We start from the raw sequence: 14,337 nt of genomic DNA on the forward strand, positions 1-14,337 counted from the left end.
AAGGACACGTAGTAAAGAGGGAGGGAAGATAGAACTAAATTGAGGAGAGTGAGTCTACCACCTATAGATAGGGTTTTGATTTTTCATGTGAATAGCTTTCAAGAGAAGGGATTGTCTTTTATGTCTAGAGAGGGTCTCTAATGAGGACACCCAGATACGTGCACGAGACTTTCACCGTGTTTATCAGCGCAAGAGACGCCGTGTTTCAGCTTTGTACCGGATTCCTAATATCTGGTTTTGATTTGATTGATGACAGATTCGGCAGCTAGAGTGGATTGAACAGACTTCCTATTTTGTTAGATTTAAATTTTGAATTTCGAATTTTGAATTTCGAATTTTTGAATTTTGAATTTTGATTTTATTTGGTAGCTAATTAGTTAATTGATTGTATTTGATTATGAGAGAAATTTGAGGGATTTATAGAATTTTCCAATTCTTAATTTGGGAATTACACGCTGGAGGCCTTGCAGGACATTTTGGGAATAACAAGACTGTCAAGGCAGTTGAAAACCGCTTCTATTGGCCAAGCATTAAACGCGACGTTGTTAGACTAGTGAGTCGATGTCACATCTGCCAGCTGGCGAAACAACGTAAGCAGAACACTGGCTTGTACACTCCTCTCCCTGTGCCAAGTTGTCCATGGCAGGACGTTAGTATGGATTTCGTGTTAGGACTCCCGAAAACGATTAGAAAACACGATTATGTCCTTGTCGTTGTGGACCGTTTCTCCAAAATGGCCCACTTCATACCGTGCTTCAAAACTTCCGACGCTTCTCATGTGGCCAAGCTATACTTCAACGAAGTGGTGACCCTGTCATCCATGTCATCTCAGAATGTATTAAATGACCATCATAAAATGAATGAAAGTCAATAAACATACAAATTAGTAAATTTCTTAAATGACCCTTTTCTCCATGCTTATATCTACTCCTCTATACTTAAAAGAAGAATCCAAAGAATTACTGTTTATGCTACAATAAAATTATAGTATGAACATTAAATCAAATCTGGTCCTTGAAGTACTGTTTATGCTATAATAATTTATTGCAGCATAAACAGTAAATCAAATCTGCCCCTCCATACTTAAAGTTATTATTTATGCTACAGTAATTTACTCTTATCATAAGTAATAAAGCAAATCAAATGTATTAAAACTTGGATCTTTTTTTAAGTATAGAGTAGATGTGATTTTTAAAATCAAATGTATTAAAGCATGAATTTTTTTAAGTATAGACGAGTAGATATGATTTCTAATTTTAAGCATATAATAATTAAATCAAATGTATTAAAACTTAGAGGGAGGCAAGTTTAAAATGCAGTGCTTTAAAATATAGGGGGTTGTGCTTTGCACGGGATGCACACTAGTATAGTCATGAATTTAAAATAGTATACAAATTAGTACTAAGCTAAAATTATTTAGGCCAAGAGCAAATATAATTTCCATACAGTTGACGAGAATCTAAATACCAAACCTACAATGAAAAATACAACTCAACTTGAAATCACAAAAATAGAATGAACAGTACCGAAATATGAGTAAAAATACAACTCAACTTGAAATCACAAACATAGAATGAAAAGTACCCAAAAAATTTTTTTGCAGAAGCCAACAAGCTCAACAGGCTTCTAAGAATTTAAACATATTTAGCTACACTAGCAAAAAAATTGACTTACATTACCAATACCTTCATTTTATTTTTCTTTTCGTGAATTTTCACTTCATTGGTGATGTATTCTTGACCTGCAAACTGCCTAGCAGTCCACCAAAAGGAAAAAAAAAAAAGGACATATAAGATATAGTTCCTCCTCACTTGAACAATATTACCAGATACTCTGAAAGTTTGCCTTGAAGCCATTTGAACATCTCAAATGCTTTTGTTAAAACGATAAATTAAGCTTCCTAAAGTGTCTAGATTTTCAAACAATGCTTACTATTTTGTCTACTATGCAGTTTCCAGTATATATAGAAAGGGATTGAAATTAAGAAGGAAGAAAACATGACTTATACAAAACTCTCTCAAAAATAATGAGATGAAAACAACTACTGTCTTAAATCATCGGCAGCTTATATATCTAAACTAAAGGAAAGGAAAAAGAATAAAAAAATAATGCATGAGAAAGGCTTTACTTTAGTAAAGGAAGCGTAGCTATTCTTAGGCTTTACTTTAAAGACAAAGAAGATAGGCTCACAGACTGTGCTCCTCATAATACACCTGACTTGATCAAAATTTAATATTTTAGGAAACAGTTTAATAATATTGTACTGGAAGAAGACAATTTTCACATTGCTGATCCAATCATATATCCCATACATTCAGAAGTAAAAAAGAACTTAACTAAGGAATATGTAATAACAACTTTAAAAAAACATAGACAAATAGCATAATAGATGGTGCGCCACATAATTTACTTATATGAGTTGGATAAAATTTAATATTTTAGCTAACATTATAACAATATTGTACTGAACCCTCATAAATTTTCATGAAGCTGATCTAATCATTATACCCCATACTGTCCAAAGAAATAAGAACTTCACTAAGGCATATATACTAACTACTCAAATAGCAATAGATGATTTGCAAGTGTAAGTTTGGGTTCATGTTTGTCTGGTTCATTTCTCCTAAAAACTAAATTTCAAAAGCTATTTATAGTCTACTATCTTCAAATCATTTTGTGCTTAAAGGCCGAATGATAACAAGATGAGAATGGAGAAAATATTATGTTTTCTTTTGGCGGGATTTCTACTATGACTATGCATGTAGTTCAAGGTTATATAACTTTTATCAACTAAAGAAAGATATTTATTTATTTATTACTAACAAATTGTTAGTTATTTCCATAACAGACAATGTGATTGTAATTATCAACTACTATGATGCTTTAGTGTGCTTATGTGCAAAGATTAAATTTAAATTTATGTAGATAGAAGGGAATAGATATGCCAATAACCATATAGATATATTTTCAATAACATCAACAAGAAGAGAGACACAAAAGATTAGATCAGATAAGATTACCTAACTCGTAATGTATAACACATGGCATTTAAAACATTAACTAAAAAGATGACACCACAAAATACTATAGATTTTAAATTCATAAGATAAATTCTTACTGCTTACTAATAGGGGACAATTTGATATTCTGTTTGGAAAAAAAGGAAACCAAAAAAAAAAAATCATTGTCAAACCTTAAATGAGGTTCAACAAAAGGGAAAAACACATTTACAACATTCAAAGAAAAATTTCATGGCATAGTTCAACCATAATACATCTTTTCATTGTTTATGTTTGTCATAAGGTCTGAACAGACTTTGCGCTTGTAGAAGAATAAATAATCTTTCTATTGAATTTAATAAGTTAAATTGTTGAAATTCAAGTTAAATTACAATAAGGTCATGACTAAAAAAATAAAATATAAAACAATGAAGGAAAAAAAGCAGAGGGGAAAAACACTCTAGTACACTTTCCAATCTGAGCTCCCAAGCCTCGAGTATTGGCAGCTAACAGCTCTGAGAAAGAGAAGAATGTGTTTCACTAGTGTGAAGAATGTGTTTCACTAGTGCACTTGAATTGAATATGTCATACAAATCTTTTTTTTTTTTCCTGAGAACAACATTTTGTACAAATCTTAATAGCCCATTGAAGTAATATATTGCTGAAAACATTATACAGACTAGTTAGAGAGGAGAAAGAAATAGAGCAGAAAGCAGAAGCCAGAACGCACTTGTCAGTGTGGAAAAATTGGAGACTTTAAACATGAACCATTTAAAAATTGGAGATAGATAATAGATAATACAATGGAATCTAGCTAGTTTCTTAGATTGTGGTTAGAGACTTTTGGAATTGATCTTAAAATTGGGTACGCATTGCTAGTCAGTTTTAAAATTTGTATAGGAAATTAAAATGGCAAATAATTTGCGATTTTTTCTGCAGATAAAATGTTAAACTGAAAATATCAGTTTGGTTTGTTTCCTAGATATAGGGAAATGCATTTCCATGTACAAAAACACAAGTTTTGAGTTTTTCAAACTTTTCCAAGAAATAGATTGTTTCGCTTTGGTTCGCACAAAAAAAATGATGGGAAACCAATGTATTTATTTTTCTTGTGTTTGGTTCACATGGAAAAAAAGAAAAAACTTTTGTTTATATGGCAAAAAGCCGACGTGGCTGCAGTTTTCGTCGATTTCATGAGGTTAAGGAAGGAATTGGGGGAGAGAAAAAAATCTGATGTGGCAGCGATTTTCACTGAGTTTCCCTTCTTCAACCCTAGCGAACCAAAGATGAGAAAAAACCGACAGAAAGCTTATATCCTACGTGGTCACGAAAAATCTAATGTGGAGACGGTGTAAAACTTTTCCACCGAGTTAAAAAACGAACCAAACAGCCCCTAATAGGAAACATAAACTAAAAAAATGTCCATCAAATTTCCATGAACTAATCATAAATATATAGTCCACATAATTATCATAATGATTATGCATTGGAAATGTGTAAATAAATAGACACATGAATAGAATTAAATTATATTTTTTCTTAAAATACAATGTCTTACCAATTGAGAAATCTTGAATAGCCATGCAATCTTGAGATTCCTGGATTCCTACAGAGATGGTTGACCCGGACATTTAAATTTAAAAAAAGCAGAGAAATAAATTGATCAAGAAATTAAAAAATAATACAGAGAATTACCATTTCAAAGACTAGTTAGGGAAGACAGAAGAGGCTATGAATAAGAGGGATGAGGAGGGAGGCCATCGTCCGAAAGGTGGAGGCAGTTGGCAGAGAACTCCACCCCCCAACAAAAGTGCAAGAGAAAGATTCAACTAAGAGGATGGTCAAGAGAGATGAATGTTCCTTAGAAATGAAAATTTTAAGATTAAATTTGGAAAAATACTAACCATATTATAATTCATACTACTTTTGTGCTACCACTAACAAAGTAGGGTCATTTACTAAAAATTATCATATCATACTCCCTTTAAAAGAGGGAGTTGTGGAAAAACTTTTCAAGGACTATATTACCCCTATTCTTTTTTGATATTACATTCTAATACTAACTAAAGTAAATTAATTTATCATTGTCAATTAATGATATTATATGTCACTTTAAATGTGTATAATTTGGTCTCTAAAACTTCCAATGTTATTATAAAACTCTACATCATATTAATTATTAATAATGTATAATAATATATTAATAGATAATTGCATGTTAGTGAAGAATTTATGGAAAGAATAGAAAACATAGAATTGTCCTAAAATTATACCATGAGACTCATATAAGAAAATATAAAGAACATTCTTATGTTTAGGTAATAGGACAAAATGTACAAACATAAAATTTTAGAAAACATTAGGACATTTAAGTGCAACATGATACGTTATCTTAAATTAAAAAGAAAGCACAACAAGATACAAGTGGAGGTATATAAGTATAATTTTGATAAATTATAAGGTATTTAAGTTCAGTTAAGCCTTTAAAAGATTTGAAAACTTTGTTATCCACAAACAATAGTATAAGATCCCATTGATAAATAATATTCATCATACAATATGAGGCCACATGCATAGCTTATATTTATATAGTAATGAGATGTGGAAAAATTATAGCATCATATTTTGAATGAGTCTCAAGATTTTGAATTATTCCCTGAAATTATATACTTCGCTTAGAAAATTTTAGAATAGACTTTCGAAGAACTACTACAAAGTGTTGGACATCGAATAAATATTGAACAAATAAAATCTACAATATCGGATTGTAAAAATTAGAGATATGTATATAATATTGGGTGTCATATGAGATAATATTCATACATAACATGACATTGTAATATGTAATCTAACATAGTAATGAATTTTAAATATAAGAACTTGCATCAAGATATATGCTTAAGATTTGGAAGAGTCGAGAGTGGAGAGATTTGGGAGAAGAATTGTGGCCTTTCATGGGTTTTGTGGGTTCCGATTTTGTATCCCAAACACGATCCAAACCCGAGCCCACAATCAAATTAAAAATGACATGATTTTCTCGATATCTTCAAAGAGATATATTGGTCGTATTTTCAATAGCGGTCGACATATAAAAAAAAACACAAAACAAAAGAAAACAATATAAAATATCATCGAGATAAAGTCTTTGACCCAATATATTAGTCGATATAGCAATATATCGGCTGGTATTTAATACAATATCTGTAAGAGCAAATATGTAAATGTTATTTAGATATTAGTTCATTGATTTTAAATATTCAATAATTTTATGTTATTACCTCAAAATTTTAAAATTGCTCATAATTTTAGGGACTAATATTAAATTATTAAAATTTTGAGGGACAATTTATAAATAAGCGATATTAAAAAGAAGAGTTAATATTTAAAAACCCTCTCAACTATGGGGATTGTCTTGAAACCCACTCAACTGATTCAATTTAACAAAACTCCCTTATTATGAGGGGTGTTATAAATAGCCCCTCTCAAATTTGGTACAATTTTAGAAAACACCTCTCATCTATAGCATGTCTCATAAAACCTCCTCTAATCTTTTACATTTCTATTCGCAGACCCCCTTAACATAGTTACTTTAATATATGATTTGGACAAAACACCATATTGAAGAAAGCAATTTTAATAAAAAGAAACCCTCAATTGATAATAAAAGGACCACAATCAATTTACGATTCTTTTTCCCTCTATATCACATCTTTTTCTTTCATCTGGTAAAAACCAAGGTAATTTTTTTATGGTTGGTGAATATTTTAGTCTTTCCAAATCTTTTTCTTTCATCTGGTAAAAACCAAGGTAATTTTTTTATGGTTGGTGAATATTTTAGTCTTTCCAAGTCAAGTACTTATCACAGGTGAATATTTTAGTCTTTCCAAGTCAAGTACTTATCACATAATATATAAGACTCCATGGTATTAATTTTGAGAGGTCAGGTTTAAGTGAAAAATGTTCATAAGGATTAAATCAATATTTTAAAGGTTGTGATAGATTATCTACAAAACACCCAAAACTTGACAGAGATTTACTCAGTTTTAAATAGTTTGTGGGGGAGGGGGTGGAGTGGGTTGACATGCCCCTCATAGTTGAGGGGAGTTTTCTAAAATTAGCCCTTAAACAAAAGCACAACTTAAGGCACATGTGACATCAATTTTATACGAGTGGAGTTCATAGAAAGTCTATCACTCAATAAACTGGTTTGGGTTATTTGTCCTTAAATTTATCATACACATCAACTTTAAAAATCTTTTACTATAAGAATCTCTAAGAGAAATTTAATATTTATTTGGGATGGGTATGTGATCCTTCTGATTCCCCATGTCTATCATGATTTGTAATAAATTATTTGACAAAATAAATTAAGTTGATATATTATATTACTCACGTTCTTATAAGTTTATGAAGCTCATAGCTTGGATATGAATATTGTTACAGATATTGTTTATATTACTCACGTTCTTATAAGTTTATGAAGCTCATAGCTTGGATATGAATATTGTTACAGATATTGTATTCTTCTAACTTCTTAAGCTAAAATTATGAAGCTCATAGCTTGGATATGAATATTGTTACAGATATTGTATTCTTCTAACTTCTTAAGCTAAAATTTTGGATGTGGTTTGACATTGGATAGATATGAATTATTTTATTAAAATACAATCAATATGAGTGCATAATATGTATAAATCATTCTTTGACTATATTATATAATTTTCTGAAACTAGAGAATAATCATTTTGACAAATCAATTAGTAGTTTGGAAGATGTAAAAAGAGTACAACATCATATTTTGGAATTGATCACATAATTTATATTTTCTTTCTTGATTTAATTTGCACATTCTATTTAGAAAATTCTAAAACAAAGTTTTTAAATATCAATAATACTCGGTCGCCGGATAAACAACAATGGAAGTAAACCACAGGCGGAAGTGATTTTTTTATAACTGAACAAAATCCTTGATGACTAGATAAATCTACCATTTTTATTTGATGAATTCAAGAATTTATTTTTTCATTAGTAATAATAGTTTCTTTAGTATCGGTCTCTTACATCATTAATATTTTGAAATTATACATTCAAATTACTAATTAATTTTAAATTATTAATATATTATGACTTTAAGTGTAACTATTTCTCTGGAAGAAAAAATGTTAAAACCACACATGGAAATATCCAATTTTTTTTTATATATTACGATAATTATAAAGTTTTTTTTCAACCATTTTATAATAAATAAATAAACTTAAAGTAAAAAAATTGAATTATTTACCCACGTGTAGTGCACGTGTATTCCACCTAGTAATAAGAAAATGATGAGTCACTATAACCCCCCCCCTTTTTTATTTATGGAAACAATATGAGAGTTATAGTATTATTATCATTACTCTTAAATTTGATAATCCGTGCTACTTCTAAGAGGAAGTTGGAGAGTTTTTTTGCGGAAAGCAAAAAAAATTCATTATTCAAGAAGCAAACTTGGAAGCCCCAATGACATTGAAGATTTGTGATACGGTAAAGAATGAAGGTTTTAAATATGGTTTGATGTTGGAAACGGTAAAGATATTAAATATAAGGCTTTAAATTGTAAAGATTAAAATTGTGAAGTCGGCTCTCTCTCGTAGTCACCCTCTCTAGGGTTTTGAAAACCCTAGTTTTCAGTTGGCTCTCTCTCTTGTAGCCGCCCCCACTCTACGGTTTTGAAAACCCTAGATCTAAGTCTGTTTTTTTCCTCTCTAGATGCGCGTAACGCTTCTCTCCCCCTCCCTCGTGACGGATCTTCATCGGCACGACCGTCTATTTTTTTTTCTCTGGCTGGTTTCTATAATCTTTGTAAGGCACGGCCCTTCCTGTCTTATTCCGATAGTTTGCAACGAATTATTTGGCAAGATCTGAGTCTCGTCCACAACCCTCACGACAGTCTTCGGGGTTTCCCACATCTCAGCCTTCGAGGTAGCTGTCTCTCAGCTCACACAAATGGCATCGCCATTTCATAATTAATTAATGTCATTATCATCGCCATTTTATATTTATTTAACGGCATCGTCGTTTCATATTCAATTAACGACATCGCCGTTTCAGGGCCGTCTTTCGGTCTTCAATTAACAGCATCGCCGTTTAAGCCGTCTCTCAGACTCAAATTAACGGCATCGCCATTTTAAGACCGTCTATCAGTCTCTATTAACGGCATCACCATTTCAAGCAGCCTCTCAGCTCCAAATCAATTTGGAACATGGCGAGAATTAATGATGATGGCCATGTTTTTCTGTCAACTCAGGACCAGACAGATTCGCCTTCCCAACAACTGTCTCTTAGGGAAGGTTTTTGGTAGGAAGATTACTAATAGAGATGGTCTTGAGCGTGTCCTTAGGAAGGTATGGATTGTAGATGCCCCCTTCCAGATGGAATATTACAGTGGAAGGAATACTTTCCTTTTCAGATTTGGTTCCGATGCAGATAGGGAGAAAGTGCTTGATGGTGGGCCATAGTGCTTTGTAAGGAACTTGCTCAATTTGATTGTTCCTCGTGGGGTCGGTGCCCCAACTACTCTGGATTTCTCTTCAACTTTATTTTGGGTAAACTTCAAGAATGTATCACTAGCTACGATGAATGAGAGGTGTGCCAGAGACTATGACTCACTTATAGGAGAACTTAAAGGGGTTGATTTGCAGGATAACAAGATGTGCCTGAGAATTCTCGTGGACATTACTAAGCCTCTAAAAAGAGGCATACATGTTTGCTTTGAAGAGACCGGGGAGATTGAGAAGCTCTTCCTCTAAAAAGAGGCATACATGTTTGCTTTGAAGAGACCGGGGAGATTGAGAAGCTCTTCCTCACCTATGAGAGACTTCTTGACTTTTGATGTTTGCTTTGAAGAGACCGGGGAGATTGAGAAGCTCTTCCTCACCTATGAGAGACTTCTTGACTTTTGCTTTTCATGTGGCATTATTGGCCACAAAGTTGTTGAGTGTGACAAATGAAGTGTACAAGTCGATGGTATTTTTATCACATCCAAAAGCAGATATGGTTCTTGGCTCAGAACCCCCTCCATCTTTCAAGGCCTTTGAGACTCGGTCTTTTGGAGCAACTGAAGCAGATCGAGCGGAGAAACAACCATCATCTCAGGTGGTCTCAGATGATACTCAGGATGAGGATTCACGTGGTAGTGCTCCACTATAGATCATTCCAGTCACGGTGATGTGTGAAACCTCTCCTGTACCCTTGCCCATGGATATCGGTGTTAGTTCTGATTTGCATGACGTTATAGTTTCCACATCCACCTCCGGAAAGCGGGCTATATTGACCTGGAAGAGGCTTGCTAGAGGGTTTGGGCAGCAGGGCTCTAAACAAAAAGAGAAAGGAGGCAAATGTAGGAAAGATTCTCTGAAGAATCCTCCGGATGTACATGAAAAGAGGGCACAATTAGGTGGGCACAGATAATGAGATCTTAGTTGGGTTTTCAGAATTGCTTTATGGTGGATAGTAGAGGCAGAAGTGGAGGACTCATGTTACTATAGGGCGATGAAATTGATGTGACTATTCGTCCTTTTTCTCCGGGGCAATTGATGCATCGGTTGTTGACTCAGCGGGAAAGAACTGGCGATTCACCGGCTTTTATGGCCAACCTCAAAAACACTTACGGTACCAGTTCTGGGATCTGTTGAGACGGTTGAGGGGTCTTTCCTCTGAGCCATGGTTATGTGGAGGTGATTTTAATGCCATCACGAGCCTAGGGGAGAAGCTGGGTGGTAGATAGGCGCATGTTTCGAGAATGCTAGATTTTCAGAATGTTCTGCTATATTATGAGCTACTTGATCTGGGGTATTGTGGGCACACCTTCACTTGGAATAATTGTCAGACTGGTACATCTCATATCCAGGAGCGCTTGGACAGGATGGTAGCTGACTCTAGCTGGCGTGACATATTTCCCACTGCTGAGGTACACCACTTGGATTTCATTGTTTCTGACTATCATCCTATTATGTTATATTTTGCTGCTCCTCACACCCTTCCAGTTAGGCATGATCGCCTCTTCTGCTTTGGAGCCTTATGGCTCAAAGAGGATTATTTGAGTGATGTTATTAGCAGGGTCTGGCCTGCGATCTCTACATAATAGGGTCTATGTGAATCAGTTTTTCAGAAGCTAGGGTATTGTGCAACAAATCTCAGTAGTTAGAGCAAGGAGCATTTTGGTAGATGGAGGCATAGATTATCAGTTATTCAGTGAAAGCTCTAGTCTCTCTACTCTTCTCTTGATATGGGGGGATCGTATGGCTGAGATTCGAAGACTTGAGAAGGAGAGGGAGATTCTTGAGTATAAGGAAGAGAGCTTCTGGCGACAGTGAGCTAGGGTTGATTGGCTCCGAGATGGGGACCGTAACACTAAATTCTTTCATATTAGAGCTTCCACTAGGAGGAGGAAGAACTTTATTAGCCATCTACGTCATCCTAATGGCACTTGGGTGGAGGATCAGGTGGGAATTACAACACTTATTAAGGAGTATTTTTCATAACTATTTTCTTCTTCCACTCCTTCAGAGAAGGTTTTAGCTGAGGTGGGTGGTGCTATCTCTTCTAAGCTTTCAGTGGATGACCTCCAGATTATTTCTGAGCCTTTTACAGGTGATGAGGTATAGGGTGCTCTTCGATCTATGGGCCCTTCTAAGGCACCCGGCCTAAATGGCTTCCATGCATCCTTTTTTCAATCCCAGTGGTCTGTTATTAGCCCAGATATTTCGGATGTATGTTTGAAGATTCTAAATGGGGGCTCGTCTATCAGGTCTTGGAATAAAACCAATATGGTTCTCATCCCCAAAAAGGATTCACCTGAGATTGTAGCAGATTTTGGCTGATTTTAGACCTATTGGTCTATGTAATATGGTCTACAAGATTGTCATGAAAACCATTGTTAATAGGCTAAAGCGAGTTCTTGGCAGATTGATCGGATGTTTTCAGAGTGCCTTTATCCCAGGGAGATCAATTCAGGACAATGTCATTGTTGCTTTTGAACTTCTCCAAATATTGTAAGAAAGGAGACGGGGTCAGTCTGGCTATATGACACTAAAATTGGATATGAGTAAGGCATATGATAGAGTGGAATGGGGTTTATTAACAACTCACTTCAGGTCATGGGATTTCCAGATCATCGGAGATATCTCATCTTGGACTGTATCTCTACTTCCTCACTCTCTTTCTACCTCAATGGGCAGATTGTGGGTCAGGTTACTCCTACTCGTGGTCTACGATAAGGATGCCCACTACCTCCATATTTGTTTTTTCTTTGTACGGAAGCTCTCTCGGCACTGATCATCAGACAGTAGGAGAACAGGTCCATCAGAGGGTTATCTTGTTCCCGATCGGGGCTAAGGATTTCTCACTTGTTCTTTACAGATGACTCTTTAGTTTTTATTCAGGCCTCCCAGGTCGCTGCACAGACTGTCCAGAGTACTCTGTTACTATATGAGGCTTTAACCGATCATAAAGTTAACTTTCAGAAGTCTACCATCACCTTTAGCCCCTATGTAGATGAGGATACTAGGGCCTCTATTTTCTCTGTCTTGGGACTTGATAGGGCTCAGTCACATGATCAGTACTTAGGCCTCCCTTTGGTGGTTGGAAGAAGCTGTCATCAGACTTTTGCTTCAATCAGAGACTCAGTTTAGAAAAGAGTCCAAGCTTGGAGGAGGGCTCTTTTCTCAGCTGGGGGGCGAGAGGTTATGGTGAAAGCTATTTTACAAGCGATCCTATGCTATGTGATGAGTATCCTTCACATTCCAATTTATTTATGTAGGGAGATTGAGTCTATCATTATGAGATTCTGGTGGGGAGCAACTTCTGGTGAGAGAAAGATTCACTAGGTTAGGTGGCAGAAGGTGTGTCGTGCAAAGTCAGAGGGTGGTCTAGGCTTTAGAGATCTACAAATGTTTAATTAGGCATTGGTGGCTAAGCAGGCATGGAGAATCATTCAGGACCCTTCTTCTCTGGCTAGTAGGGTTTTGAAGGGGAAGTATTTCAAGAACTCAGACTTCCTTTCAGCAGGTGTTGGCTCTGGCTGCTCTTATTTATAACGGACATTATCTGGGGGCGAGAGCTCCTGACTCGAGGTCTGAGATGGAGGATAGGTGATGGACAGTGTGTCTCTATCAGTGCTGACTCATGGATCCCAAGGCCCTTTTCTTTCAGGCCAATCACTTCTCCGATCGACCCTTCTAGAAGGGTAGCTGAGCTGATCTCTGCTTCGGGTACTTGGAATCATGAGCTGATTGCTACCTCTTTTGACAGGTAGATCGGGAGGACATTTCATTTATCCCACTGCCGCCTTCTCCTATCCCTGACAGACTCATTTGGCATTATGAGAAGAAGGAGTTCTATACAGTTAAGAGTGGATACCGACTTCTTCGCCACACTATACTTGATACTTCTTCCACCTTGGATTCTAGGATAACGAAGCGATGGTTCTTGATCTGGCATGCAGAGATCCCACCGAAGATTAGAGTATTCCTTTGGCGTCTATTCTATGATGCTCTCCCCACCTCAGTTGGTTTATCTCGCAGGGGGGTCTTTGTGCCCCCTAGTTGCTGCCTTTTCTCTGTTGCTTTTGAGACCACCCTTCATATCTCCATCGTATGCTCTTTTGCTCATTTAGTGTAGTCTTTAGATCTTTGGGAAGTGATTAATGGTTTTTGAGGCATGTCTTGTGGTGATTTCATTTTCCATCTCACCTCTATTTGCCCTGGGGGCTCTCTGGCTTTGGCTTTCACAACCATGTGGTTTATATAGGGGGAAATGAATATGCACTCTTATGGTGGTGGTGTTAAAAAGGTATCGATCTTAGTGACTCGGATTCTCTATTTTGTGAAGGAAAGTGATAGAGTTAGAGGTCTCTCCCGTGACATTGTCCCCGCTTCCAAATGGCCTTCTGCTTGGTATCCCCCTGCTCCTGGTTTGCTGGAGCTCAACACAGATGTTGTTGTTCCTCTGGAAGGAGATATTATTGGTTTGGAAGGTGTTATTCGGGATCATCATGGACATGTGATTGGTTGCTACTCTATGGAGATCAGGGGTCCTATGTCTGTGGATCATGCGGAGCTATTGGCTGTCTTGGAAGTCATTCACTTTGTTCGGTGTATGAACTGGAGGATTTCAGTGGTGGAAATTGACTCTCTAAAGGTTGTCTCCTTGGTGATCTCTCCTTCTCCTTTTTCTTCCTTGGCTCCTATTGCAGATGAAGTTCACGCTGGTCTGACTATTACTGGTTGCTCTAAAATTTCTTATGTAAGGCGCACTGGTAATGGTGTTGCTCATTCCCAAACTAAGTCGGTTGACTGTT

This window comes from Asparagus officinalis, chromosome 8 (genome assembly GCF_001876935.1).
Source record: "Asparagus officinalis chromosome 8, Aspof.V1, whole genome shotgun sequence".
Classification (NCBI taxonomy): domain Eukaryota; kingdom Viridiplantae; phylum Streptophyta; class Magnoliopsida; order Asparagales; family Asparagaceae; genus Asparagus; species Asparagus officinalis.